We start from the raw sequence: 14,275 nt of genomic DNA, 5'->3' as shown, positions 1-14,275 counted from the left end.
GGCCACCAGCGCGCTGCGAAGCCCCCACCCTCCAAAGCCGGTCAAGGCGCCAAGTCAAGGTGGGCACTCCCTCCCTTACTCCGTATTTAAAAATGCCCTCCTTGGTGCGGTCGGAAAAGGGCCCTAGCTCGCTGCAGCTTCACCTGGGGCTAAGCAGACTTTAAATACATACATACATACATACATACATACATACATACATAAAATCTAATTTAAATATATTGATAAATACAGTGAAAAGTAAATTTCCCATCCTGTCCCCCAGCCACTCAGTTTCCTTGAGTGGAGACACCTCCATGGTTACCAGTTTCTTTTGGATTTTTCCAGGAACTTTTCTCCGTCTAAAAAGGTGGAAAGGGAAAAAACTGTAACAGTTCCAGGTTAAGAAATACTCTTTATTACCAATACATAGGAGTTACTACAAAACTCCTTGAGTTCTGTAGGTGTAGGGCCGGCATTTGTATCCCTGGTTTACAGATGAATAATGAGTACTTCTAGCTGTTGTCCTTGGGTAAATTACAAGTTACTGTTTGTGTTTCCTTACCTGTAACGTGGATGGTAATAGTAGCTATCTCACGGAGTTGCTGTGTGGATTACCTGAGCTAATGCATGTAAAGCATTTAGAACTGGCCTGGTGCTTGGTGATCGTTGTGCTGGGATTGTGGAGCTCCGAGGACTTCTTGCTTCCCGGGCTCCTACTGCATTCTGCCTCCTCAAATCAATGCCTAACATTGAAACTACTCAATCGAAGGCAGGTCCATGTCATTGTCAACAGGCATCAGCTATTTAGGACACAAATATGCCTCTGTCTGCTCTGCCAGGTGGGGGACCAGGGGAACGTTGCTGGAGTGAGCAGCTACCTGTCCTCTGTCGTTTCCACTCAGCAAATACCGGCCCCACCTTCTGGACAGTACCCCAAGCAGCCTGGAAGCTGAGACTGTGGGTGAAATCATCAGTGGGTGGTCCAGATAGTCCCAGTGTAGCCTTACTGTGGTGGGTGGGTGGGGGGGCTAAGTCAGAGATGAGGGAACACAGTGACAGCTCTGGGGAAGGATGGGTGAGATGCAAACTCAGAAGACAGGGTCTAACTTACCTGAGGTCAGACTTACTGGGACAATCAAGTGAAAGTTCTGGAGGACCCCTTCCCCCCATAACTCCCAAATCCTACACACACCACTCCATTTCTCAACATATTTGTTTTTAAGGAGATTTTTCTCTAAGAGGGAGGGGCTATGTCACCCCCCCAGGACTCCCCCCCCACCCCCACACCAATAGCAGTATCAAGGTACCAACAGCATGCCTATGAGGAGGGACATGGGCACCCACTTCTTCAGACCCATAAAGACAATAACAGCTCATGCTGTTAGGGGTCAGTGGAGCACAGGGATAGAAAATGTGGATTTGGGGGGGGGGCACCTGGGGGGATCAGTTGGTTGGGCATCTGACTCTTGATTTTGGCTCAGGTCATGATCTCATGGTCTGTAGGATCAAGTTCCATGTCGGGCTCTGTGCTGACAATGGAGCCTGCTTGGGATTTGGGGCTTCTTTCTCTCCTGTGTGTGCACACACTCTCTCTCTCTCTCTTAAATAGATAAACTTTAAAAAAAATGTGGATTTTGGAGTTGGATAAACCTATATTTACATCTCCATCATTTCTATTATTGGCATAGTGGAGACTGGTTTCTAGCAAATCTTTGTTTTGATCCATACTCTCAAGTCACCTCCTAAATTTCCTCACCTGGGAGACTAGAGTGATGATTTAGGGCAGTGCTTCTCATGCATCAGGATCACCTACAACATTCATAACACAGATTACTGGGCACCATCCTGAGAGTTTCTGATTCAGTAACGTAGGTGCTGCTTAAAAATATTAATTTTAAACAGTTTCTTAGGTGATGCTGATGCTGTTGATCTCGGAACTGTACATTGAAAACCAATGACCAAGGTGATGGTATTTATGAAGTCTTATCTTGATATCTTTGGTAGCTGGCATAGTGACTGAAAAATAATAAGTGAAAAATTGCATTTTTTTTTAAATATTAAAAAAATCTATCTAATGTTCAGTAAATCTTAGCTTTTCTCTAGGTCTAGATTACAATTATAAATTCCATTCTTCATCCTAATTAAAAATTTACTGTTGTCTACATCCCCTGATTGCGTATATACTAAAAAATAATGTAACATTAATTTTTTAAAAATCTGTCATTTCTGTGACTTTGGATAAGTGGATTATTCACTCCAAGCCTCTAATTTCTTGTAAAATGGGAATGATTTATTAAGTGAGAAAATAATACTCACCTGATGGGATTGGTACACGAATTAAATGAGATGATGTTTTTAGTTAAATGGTAACTATTATGGGGAGGAGAGAGGCTATTTACATTGGTAGATGTGTTGGGCTAAACTTCTTAAAAGTGTTCAGTGAGAGATAGGATGAGGACAGATTTATAGGGCCAAGGGTCTGGTTTGTGTCACTTTATGCACTGAGACTCTCAATGGGCTAATCTGCAGCAGCAGGCATCCTGGAATTAGGGGGAGTTGACAAAGAACAAGAAAAAACTTGTTGGAAAAAGATGGAAGGCTTAAGAACATTTTAAGTCTATTTGTGCTGATTTTATGGTAAAGGATGTACTCACTGTGTCTCTAGCTCTGGAGTTAGTACACAATTCACTGTTCAGTACATAGTTATCTGTTTTCTGTTATTTCACTTAGGCTATAAATTCCTCTAAGGACAGGTATTAATATTCTCAATTTAAATATTAGTAAAAAGAGCAAGAGAGGTTAACAGACTGTCTACATTTAAATCTCTTAGCTATGTGTCATTTAGCAAAATGTGGTTTTAATATGCAATTATTTCCCTGAAGATGTTTATGTTCAGCATCTTTTCATAAGTTTATCAACCACTTGGATATCCTTTTTTGTGTGAAGTGCCTCTTAAGTGCTTTGCTTATTTTTACATTGGGTTACTATCTTTTCTTTATTAATTTGTAAGATGGTTTACATATAGATAGATATTTTGAGATCAAGTTCTTTGTTGCACTGTAAAGAGAAGAAAATATCTTCTCCCATTCTGGGGCCTGCCTTTTCATTCTTTTATTGTTGGTCTTTTTATGAACAAAAATTACCAATTTTAATAAAGTTTAATTATCTGCTTTTGTGTCCTTTAAATTTTTTTTTTAACGTTTATTTATTTTTGAGACAGAGAGAGACAGAGCATGAGCAGGGGAGGGGCAGTGAGAGAGGGAGACACAGAATCTGAAACAGGCTCCAGGCTCTGAGATGTCAGCACAGAGCCTGACACGGGGCTCGAACTCATGGACCGTGAGATCATGACCTGAGCCGAAGTCGGATGCTCAACTGACCGAGCCACCCAGGCGCCCCTTTTTTTTTTCTTTTTTTAAAAAAAAAATTTTTTTTTTAACGTTTATTTATTTTTGAGACAGAGAGAGACAGAGCATGAGCAGGGGAGGGGCAGAGAGAGAGTTGTGTCCTTTAAAAGAAACCTTTCCCTGCCCCTAGTCATGAAGATACTCTCCTGTTATTTTTTTTTTCCTTGTTATTTTAGCTTTTACATTTAGGTCTGAATTTTTTTTTTAACGTTTTATTTATTTTTGAGACAGGGAGAGACAGAGCATGAACAGGGGAGGGTCAGAGAGAGGGAGACACAGAATCTGAAACAGGCTCCAGGCTCTGAGCTGTCAGCACAGAGCCCGACGCGGGGCTCGAACTCACGGACCGCGAGATCATGACCTGAGTCGAAGTCGGCCGCTTAACCGACTGAGCCACCCAGGCGCCCCAAGATTCACAAATTCCCTTTATATAATGGTCTATCAATGTGTTGTACTTCGTGTATGAACATAAAAATATCAAAGGTGAACTTTGGAATTAATCTAGTTATGTCCTCCAGAGAGAACAGAAATAGGTTAAAGAGAGATAATTACATAGAAGTGGTTTAATAAACAGTTTAGTTTCATACCTGATTCACTCTTACTCAGGTCACGGAAGTGACTTTCTGAAGATGGGGCTGAATGAAATATGGCCAATCAATTTATTCACAAAGATCAGACCTTGACCTTGGTTTAGTTGAAGTCATATGCATATGTCCATCCATATTGTATACCAATGGAGTTGAATCTTAGTTTTAACATGACTTAAATGTAAGCCTTGAAACAGTGCAGCCTTGGAAAGGGCAGTACATCAACCAATAGTCAAGACACCTGGGTTCCAGTACCAGCTCTGCCAACAGGTTTTGTGACTTTGGGTAAGATCATAATAATTATTGAGCAGTTGTTAGGCTTTGAGAAACTGAACTAGGTATTTTATCATATTAAATCTTAATAGCCACTTTGTAAATCAAATAATACCCTTACTTTGTACAGGTGAGGAAATTAAAACTCTGAGAAGCTGATTAACAATAGCCAAGATCACTCAGCTGGTAAATGACAAAACTAGGGTTTGACACAAGCTTTTCTCTACACTAAAGTATTTCCATCATTTAATCTTTTGAGTCTTAGTTTATTTCTTTGTAGATGTGAAGCTCTGTATCCTTTGTAAATTTGATGTTTTTTGATTTCAGTGTAAATATTTAAATGTAATATTCTGTTCTTTTTTTATTAGTAGTATCCATTTTATGACTGTTGGTAGATCTTTTTCTTAGTTTGTATTATCTCTATTGAAAATTTACTTCAGTCAGATTTATCAAATTATGAAATCCTTATTTGGGTTGGCTTAACATTCCGTAGCATCATGGTTTAATTTTACATTTGTTATATTTGTAAAAGAAAGTTAAATATTACAGAATTTGACTCCTGCAGTCAAAAACTACAAGTACCTTTTGCTGAAAGTAGAGATGAAAGCAACTTCTATCCCCTCCAGCGGGAGATACCTAGTTATGTCCTCCAGAGAGGATATTCCTCAGAAGGATGTTCCTCATATTTGTTCGCCCAAAGGGTAGGGGAATAGAAGCACCTACAATCACTTGCCAAACTCCTCCTCACTTTCGCTATCACTTTGGTCTGGTGCCTAAAGATAAAATTGTTATTGTGTATATGAGGACAAAAAGGGCATATTTATAGATAGATAAAAACAAATGATCCAAATCTATTACATCAACACTATATCTCACTGGAGATCCAAAGACACAAGGAAATTGAAAGTGGGACAATAGAATAAGATATTATATGAAAACAGTAACCAAAAAAGAGCAGGTGTGGATATACTAATATCAGGCAAAATAGATTATAAGCCAAAAAAGGTTATAAGAGACAAATAAGGACATTATATATTACATAAAGTTCAACATAGCAAGAAGTTTAATGCAAATTGTTACGTACTTTGTGACGGACCAAAATATATGAAGCAAAAACTGATAGAATTGAAGGGATAAATGCACAGTTTTACAGTAAAAGCTGGAGGCTTCTATAACCTACTCACAATAACGTATAGAACAACCAGACAGAGATAAGTAGGGAAATAGAAGACTTAACACAATAAAACTATTAAATCTAACAGACATATATAGACCACTCTACCTAACAACAGAATTCACATTTTTTTTCTCAAGTGCACATGGAACATTTTCTAGGATAGACTATATATTAGGTCACAAATTAAGTCTCAATAGATTTTAAAATACAGATTTTAAAAGTATCTCCTCCAACAGCAATGAGATGAAGTTAGAAGTGAATAAAAAAAGGAAAGCTGGAAAATTCACAAAAAACTAAGCCACACACTTTTAAACAAACAATAAATAAAAACAAAAATCATGAGGGGTATGAGAAAATCTTAGAGATGAACAAAAATGAAACATAACATACCAAAACTCATAGGATTCAATGAAAGTGCTACTGAGGGGGGAATTTATAATTATAAATGCTTACATTCAAAAGAGAGATCTCAGATCAACAACATAATTTTCAACTTAAGGAAATAGAAAAAAAAGAATAAACTAAAACCAAAGATAACAGAAGGAAGGAAATAATAAAGATTAAAACAGAGATAAATGAAATAGAGGATAGAAAAGCAACAGAGAAGATTAATGAAACCAAAAGTTGGTTCTTCAAAAGATCAACAAAATTGCCAAACCTTTAGCTAGATGGACTAAGAAGAAAAGTCAAGACTCAAATTACTAAATGAGAAATGAAGATGGGACATTATTACCAATTTTATAGAAATAAAAGGATTATGAGACAATACTATGAACAATTGTATGCCAAAGTTGGATAACCTGTATGAAATGGACAAGTTCCTAGAAACACACAACCTACCAAGACTAAATCACAAAGAAATAGAAAATTGGAATAGACCTATAACTAGTAAGAAGATTGAATCAGTATTCAGAGATCTTCAAACAAAGAAAACCTCTGGACCTGATGGCTTCACAGGGGAATTCTACCAAGAAGTACTAATACAATCCTTCTCAAACTTTTCTAAAAAACTGAAGAGGAGGGAACACTTCCTCATTTTTGTGATGTCAGCATTACCTGATACAGGATAGCCAAACAAAGACACTACAAGAAAACTACAGTCTAATATTCCTGATGAACATAGGTGCAAAAACCTCAACAAAATACTAGCAAACAGAATTCTGTAGCATATTAAAAGGTTATACACTATGACTAAGTGGGATTTATTACTGGAATGCAAGGATGGTTCAAAATATGGAAATTGATGAATATAATTCACCACATCAACATGCAGGGGGTAAAACACATTATCATCTCAATTGATGCAGAAAAAGTATTTGATAAAATTTAGCACATTTCAGACTTTCATGATAAACACTCAACAAACTAGGGATAGAAGGAAACTATCTCAACATAGTAAGAATCATAGAATAAAAATGCATAGTAAACATTATATTCAATGATGAAAGACTTTCCCTCTAAAATCAGGATCAAGGCTTTCACCACTTGTATTCAAAACACGACTAGAAGGGGCGCCTGGGTGGCTCTGTCAGTTAAGTGTTGGACTTGGGCTCAGGTTATGATCTCACGGTATATGGGTTCGAGCCCTGTGTCCAGCTCTGTGCTGACAACATGGAGGCCGCTTGGGATTCTCTCTCTCTGCCGTTCCCCTATTCACGCTGTCTCTTTCTCTCTCAAAATAAATAAATAAACTTAAAAAATTTAAAAACAAAAACAGAATACAGCTGTTGGGGCACCTGGCTGGTTCAGTTGGAAGAACATGTAGCTCTTGATCTCAGAGTCATGAGTTTGAGCCCCCATTGGTGTAGAGATTACTAAAAAATTTCCAACAAGAAATAAGGGGTGCCTGGGTGGCTCAGTTGGTTAAGCATCCAACTCTTAGTTTTGGCTGGGGTCATGATCTCATGGTTCATGTGATCAAGCCCCACATCAGGCTGCTGCATGCTGACAGCACAGAACCTGCTTGGGATTCTCTCCCTCTCTCTTTGCCCTTCCCCTGCTTGTGTTATCTCTCTCTCTCTCAAAAATAAATAAACTTAAAAAAAAAAGAAATAAAAGGCATCCAAAGTGAAAAAGAAGTAAAATATCTCTGTTTGCAGATAATATGACTTTATATGTAGAAAACTCTAAAGATTCCCCACAAAAAAACCTGTTAGAATAAATCATGAATTCAACAAAGTAGCAAATCAAAGTCAACACATGAAAATAATTTGCATTTCTATACACAAACAATGAACAATCTGAAAACAAATTATAAAAACAATTCCATTTACAGTAGCATCAAAATGAATAAAATACTTAGGAATTAACTTAACCAAGGAGGTGAAAGACTTGTACAATGAAAACTAGAAAACATTGCTGAAAGAATTGGAGAAGACACAAATGGAAATAGATTCTATGTTCATGGATTGGAAGGCAATATTGTTAAAATGTCAATGCTACCCAAAGTGATCTGTAGATTCAATGCCTATTAAAATCCCAATGATGTTTTTCACAGAAATAGGAAAACCCATCTTAAAATTTGTATGGAATTTCAAGTGACCCTGTATAGCCAAATCGATACTGAAAAAGAAGAAAAACACTGGAGGACTTCTACTTCCTGATTTCGAAACTTAGTTCAAAGATACAGTAATAAAAACAGAGTGGTATTGGCATAAAGCAGACATATAGACCCATAGAATAGAATAGAGAGCCCAGAATTAAACCCTTATGTATATGGCCAAATGATTCTTGACAAGGACTCCAAGACCATTAAATGGGTAAAAAACAGTCTTTTCAACAAATGGTACTGGGAAAACGGTATATCCACATGCAAAATAATGAAGGTGGACCCTTACCCAACACCACATACAAAAATTAAAAATTGCTCAAAGACCTAAATGTAAGACCTAAAACAATAAAACTCTTAGAAGAAAACATAAGACAAAAGCTTCACAACATTGTATTTGGCAATGATTTCCTGACTATAACACAAAAGGAAAAATAGACAAATTGGACTTCGTGAAAATTTTTAGTAATTTGTGCATCAAAAGACAACTATCAACATGCCCTTGTTGTGATGAGTACTGGGTGTTGGACGAAAGTGTTGAATCACTATATTGTACACCTGAAACTAATATTACACTGTATGTTAACTGGAATTTAAATAAAAACTTAAAAAAAAGACACTATCAACACAGTAAAAAGCCAACCCACAGAATGGGAGAAAATATTGGTAAATCATATATCTGATAAGACAATTGTAGCTAAGATATATAAAGAACTATTACAATTCAATAATAAAAAAGCAACCCAATTAAAAAATAGGCAAAGGATCTGAGTAGATGTTTCACCAACGATGTGCAAATGGCCAATGACCATGTGAAAAGATGTTCAACATCGCTAAACATTAGGGAAATGCAAATCAAAACTGCAGTGAGATACCACCTCATACCCAGTAGGATGGCCACTACCCAAAAGACGGGAAACAATAAGTGCTGGTGAGGATGTAGAGACATTGGAAACCTCGTGCACTGTTGATGGGAATGTAAAAGGTAAAGCTGCCATGGAAAACAGTATGACAGTTCCTCAAAAAATTAAAAATAGAATTACCATATGGCCCAGCAATTCCACTTCTTGGTTTTTACCCAAAAGAAGTGAAAGCAGGGTCTGGAAGAGATATTTGTACACCCGTGTTCACAGAAGCATTATTCACAATAGCTAAAACATGGAAGCAACCTGTGTTCATCGGTGGTCGAATGGATTAGCAAAATGTGGTATACACACACAATGGAATATTATTCAGCCTTAAAAAGGAAAGAAATTCTGCCATACACTATAACATGGATGAAACTTGAGGACAATATACTCAGTAAAGTAAGCACAGAATGACAAATACTATATGATTCCGTTTATATGAAGTACATGTTCAAAATCATAAAGACAATGTATAATGGTGGTTTCCAGGAGACGGTGAAGGGGAGTACAGGGAGTTACCATCTAATGGGTAAAGAGTTTCAGTTATCCAAGAAGAGTCATGGGGATTGATAGGGATGATGGTTCTACAACCATGTGAATGAATTTAATACCTCTGGACTTCACACTTAAACTTAAAGATGGTAATACAACAACAGAAAAAAGTGGGAAAAAAGACAATGGAGACGTCTCTTCAATGTACTGAGAGAGATTATCCACCTAGAAGTTTATATCCTATAATTTGGATAACTATAATTATATATCATAATACTAAACATAAACATAAAGTGACAATTTTACGTCATTTAACATATTAAACTCTTATTCAAGAGAGAGGTAAAAATGAAGCATTTTCAGACATACAAAGACCAAAAGAGTTTGCTACCCAAAGACCCTTCTTTATAAGAGACATGTTAAAGAGTAGATTAGCAAGAAAAAACAAAACTCAAAAGGCACACACAAAAAAGCATAGAGGTTTTTTAATCTGTCAATAAATTTTCATGAACTATTAATTATTAAGAATAATGTTTTTAAATTACAAAATTAAAATTTCAACAGCAATAATAAAATTGGGCATATTAAACAATGGGCCTGTTAAAAGGTTATTGTCATGATCAGGAGAAGAATTAAAAATATTGACTAGGGGCGCCTGGGTGGCGCAGTCGGTTAAGCGTCCGACTTCAGCCAGGTCACGATCTCGCGGTCTGTGAGTTCGAGCCCCGCGTCGGGCTCTGGGCTGATGGCTCGGAGCCTGGAGCCTGTTTCCGATTCTGTGTCTCCCTCTCTCTCTGCCCCTCCCCCGTTCATGCTCTGTCTCTCTCTGTCCCAAAAATAAATTTTAAAAAAAATATTGACTAATTTTATTTGTTAGTAGCAAAAATAATAGTTAAGATTGTATATTAAAAATTCATGGACAAAGACTAAAAGAACAGAAATACAATACATGCTTTGAAAACCAGCAAAGGGTTTATTTTATTTTTCAAAGACTAGAAATTGATTTTTATTTTTTTTAAAGTTCATTTATTTATTTTGAGAGAGAGAGAGAAGGGGAGGGACAGAGAGAGAGGAAGAGAGAATCCCAAGCACTGTCAGTGCAGAGCCCCAAGCAGGACTTGAACTCACAAACTGTGAGATCATGACCTGAGCGGAGATCAAGAGTCAGACGTTTAACTGACTGAGCCACCCAGGTGTCCCCAAAACAGCAAAGGGTCTTAAAAGGGGAGCAGTGTGGATATGGAAATTTTTATCATTTTTCTAGAAGGTAATAAAGGAGACAAATTTTTTTAAAAAAGAACCATAAACAGAAAATACAAAGAAATTGGAGAAAAAAAGTCCAAATCAAATAGCATTCACACAACATGAAAGAGAACCTTACCCTATGTTTAACTGAGATGAGTGTTTCTAAACCAGAAAGAGATGGTTGGTCAAGATAGCTTTCCTAACTCATGGTTCTTGAATTTGCTCTTTAAGATGTTTTAGTGAAGAGCTATATATATATATATATATATATATATATATATATATATATATATGTATGTATATGAAAATACTATTCTCACGATCTCTGCCTGAAGAATCTACTGGAAAAAAAACTTCAGACAACCAAAAATGACAGGACAGAAAACAGCATAAAGGATAGTGGCAATGATCATCAGTGGTCCTTATTATCACAAACCTGAATCTGATCAAGTCTTTAGATCTAACTGCCAAGTCACAGGAAATACAGTGACCAGAGCAACATGTTTAAACACCACAGGGATGCAATCACAAAATCCAGAGTACAGAGAGAAAGAGGGAGAGGGAGGGGGCTTAGAGAGAGGGAGAGAGAGAATCCCACACCTAACAGTGCAGAGCCTGACGTGTGGCTCAATCCCTCAAACCATGAGATCATGACCTGAGCTGACCCAAGAGTCAGATGCTTAACCAACTGAGCCACCTAGGCGCCCCACTATCTATCTTCATCAATAAATAAATCGTAAGAAAAAAAAAGATGAAGAGAGAACCTATAAGTTAACAGTCATAAGAGACATATTAACCAATTGCAATTATTAGACCTTATTAGGAGTCAAAGAAACTGTATAAATATTTATGAGGTAATTGAGGAAATTTGAATGCTGGAAATTGAATGACATGAAAGATTATTGTTTTATTTTTTTAGGGATTGTAATGGTATATTTAAATTTTTTTTTAATGTTTATTTAAAGAGACAGAAAGAGACAAAGCATGAGCATGGGAGGGGCAGAGAGAGGGGGAGACACAGAATCTGAAGCAGCTCCAGGCTCTGAGCTGTCAGCACAGAGCTGGACGTGGGGCTGGAACTCATAAACCTCAAGATCATGACCGGAGCCAAAGTTGGACACTTAACCCACTGAGCCACCCAGGCGCCCCTGTAACGGTATATTTTTAAGGTATGTTAGTGATAATTCTTTAGGTTGTATATAATAAGTCCTTATGTTTTAGAAAAACCTGCTGCACTATTTACACATGAAAATATATGGCATCAGAATTTGCTTCAAAGCAATCTGGGATGGGTGATTGGCCAACACATGGTTGGCAATGAGTTGAAAATTGTTGAAACTGGCTGATGAGTGTATGGAGTTTCATTATAGTAGTTTTTCTGCTTTTGTTTATATTTTAAAATTTCTGTAACAAAAAGCTACAATAAAAATAAAGACTAGCAATAAATGAATTGTGTTCAACATAAGTATGTAGGAAAAAACCAATAGGGGAAAAAGCTAAAGAAAATAGAGGGAAAATTCAGATAAGAACAAAAAGTAATGAAATAGAAAAAAAAGATACAGTTAATAGAAAAAGATGGTACAGTTGAGAAGATCAACAAAATCCAAAATGGTTCTTTGGAAGAGATAATAAAATAAACAAACCACTATGAAGATTTATCAAGAGTAAAAAGAGAAAAGGTATAATAAAAATTATTTGGAATGATGACAGAGTAGGCTGGAAATAAAATAGAGATTATTCCATTCAAGACAAAAATCATAAACCAATTATCCTACGATGCTAAAGTGCTAAGATGTTAAGTCAAATCTTAGCAATTTGAATTTGGTCATTTATATAAAAATAATCATAATCAAGTAGGGTTTGTCCTGAAAAGGTAAGGAATTTCAACATCATAAAATCTCTTAAGGAATATACCATATTAACAGGCTTTCAGGTCGCGCTGCCAGGTGTCCAAGAGGTTCTCTGAGTTCCCACTCAAGTACATCTGCAAATCAAAATGCCGCACCCATCCCCCCAAACTCAGCCCTCCAACCCTAGTAACTCCCAAGTCTTTTCTGAGGTGGACGTTGGAGGGGAACAAGTTGGTTGAATTGTCTTAGAATTGCTTGCAGATATTGTACCCAAAACTGCAGAAAAATTTTGTGCATGTGTACAGGAGACAAAGGTATTGGACCCACCACTGGGAAACCTCTCCATTTTGAAGGATGCCCTTTCCATCAGATTATTAAGAAATTTATGATTCAGGGTGGAGACTTCTCAAATCAAAATGTGACAGGTCGAGAAAGTATTTACGGTGAAAAATTTGAGGATGAAAATTTTTATTATAAGCATGATCAGGAAGATTTATCGAGCATGGCAAATGCAGGTTGCAAATACAAATGGTTCTCAGTTCTTTATCACAACAGTTTCCCTCTCCTCATTTGGATGGGAAACATGTGATACTTGGCCAAGTAATTAAAGGAATGGGTGTGGCAAGGATACTGGAAAATGTAGAAGTGAAAGGTGTAAAACCTGCCAAATTGTGTGTTATTGCAGAATGCAAAGAATTGAAGGAAGGGGATGATTGGAGCATATCTCCAAAAGATGGTTCTAATGACAGTCATCCAGGTTTCCCTGAGGATGCAGATATAGATTTAAAAGATGTAGATAAAATGTTACTAATAACAGAAGACTTAAAAATATTGGAAATACTTTTCTTCAAATTCCAGAACTGGGAATATTTAAAAAAATATATGAAAGTTTTAAGATATGTGGAAGGTTCAAAGACTTATTGAGAAAGCAGATAGATTGAAGCTGCACCGACAGCTTTAAGCTGCGAGCTGAATATTGGTGCTTGTAAACTGAAGATGTCAAGTTGGCAGGGAACAATTGGCAGTTGTTTGGAGGCTCTTGAAATAGACCCATCAAATACCAAATCATGGTACTATAGAGCTCAGGGATGGCAAGGATTAAAAGAATAGATCAAGCATTGGCTGATCTTTTTGTTTTGTTTTTAGCATTTATTTATTTTTGAGAGAGGGAGAGAGACAGACCACGAGCAAGGTAGGGGCAGAGAGAGAGGGAGATACAGAACCCATCTGAAGCAGGCTCCAGGCTCTGAGCTATCAGCACAGTGCCTGATGTGGGGCTTGAACTCATGGACCATGAGATTTTACCTGAGCTGAAGTTGGATGCTTAATCGACTGAGCCACCCAGGTGCCCCAAGCATTGACTGATCTTAAGAAAGCTCAGGAGATAGCACTGGAAAATAAAGCTATCCAGGCAGAACTGTTGAAAGCCAAAGAAAAGATAAAGGCACATAAAGATAGGGAGAAGGCAGCATATGCAAAAATGCCTAATAAGGAATTCAGCTTTACTTAAATATTATGCATTGATTGTATAAAGACAATAAGAAATTTTAAGATTTTTCTCTGTTACAGATGATCCTTGATGTGTTTCCTTTGATACTTCAGTTTCCCAATGTTTACAGCTTAGGAATACTGAGAAGGGTTCAATCTTATTAAAACAGTTTCACACACACATACACACAAATGGAATACACCATATTAACAGATTAAAGAAAAATATATAACATTCTTAATAGATGCAGAAGGAGCATTTGATCAATTTTCTACAATCATTTAAAAATGTAAAGTTTTAGTAAACTTAAGGGTAAA

General features: G+C 36.9%; 1 pseudogene; it reads left to right on the top strand.

Annotated features, from left to right (window-relative positions):
- The first annotated feature begins 12,615 nt into the window (after nt 1–12,615).
- LOC102959942 lies at nt 12,616–13,979 on the top strand (annotated as a pseudogene).
- Nucleotides 13,980–14,275: the final 296 nt, after the last annotated feature.

The sequence above is a fragment of the Panthera tigris genome, chromosome A3 (genome assembly GCF_018350195.1).
Source record: "Panthera tigris isolate Pti1 chromosome A3, P.tigris_Pti1_mat1.1, whole genome shotgun sequence".
NCBI lineage: Eukaryota > Metazoa > Chordata > Mammalia > Carnivora > Felidae > Panthera > Panthera tigris.
Note: the sequence above shows the minus strand (reverse complement) of the source record. Positions and strands in the feature narration are given on the sequence as shown.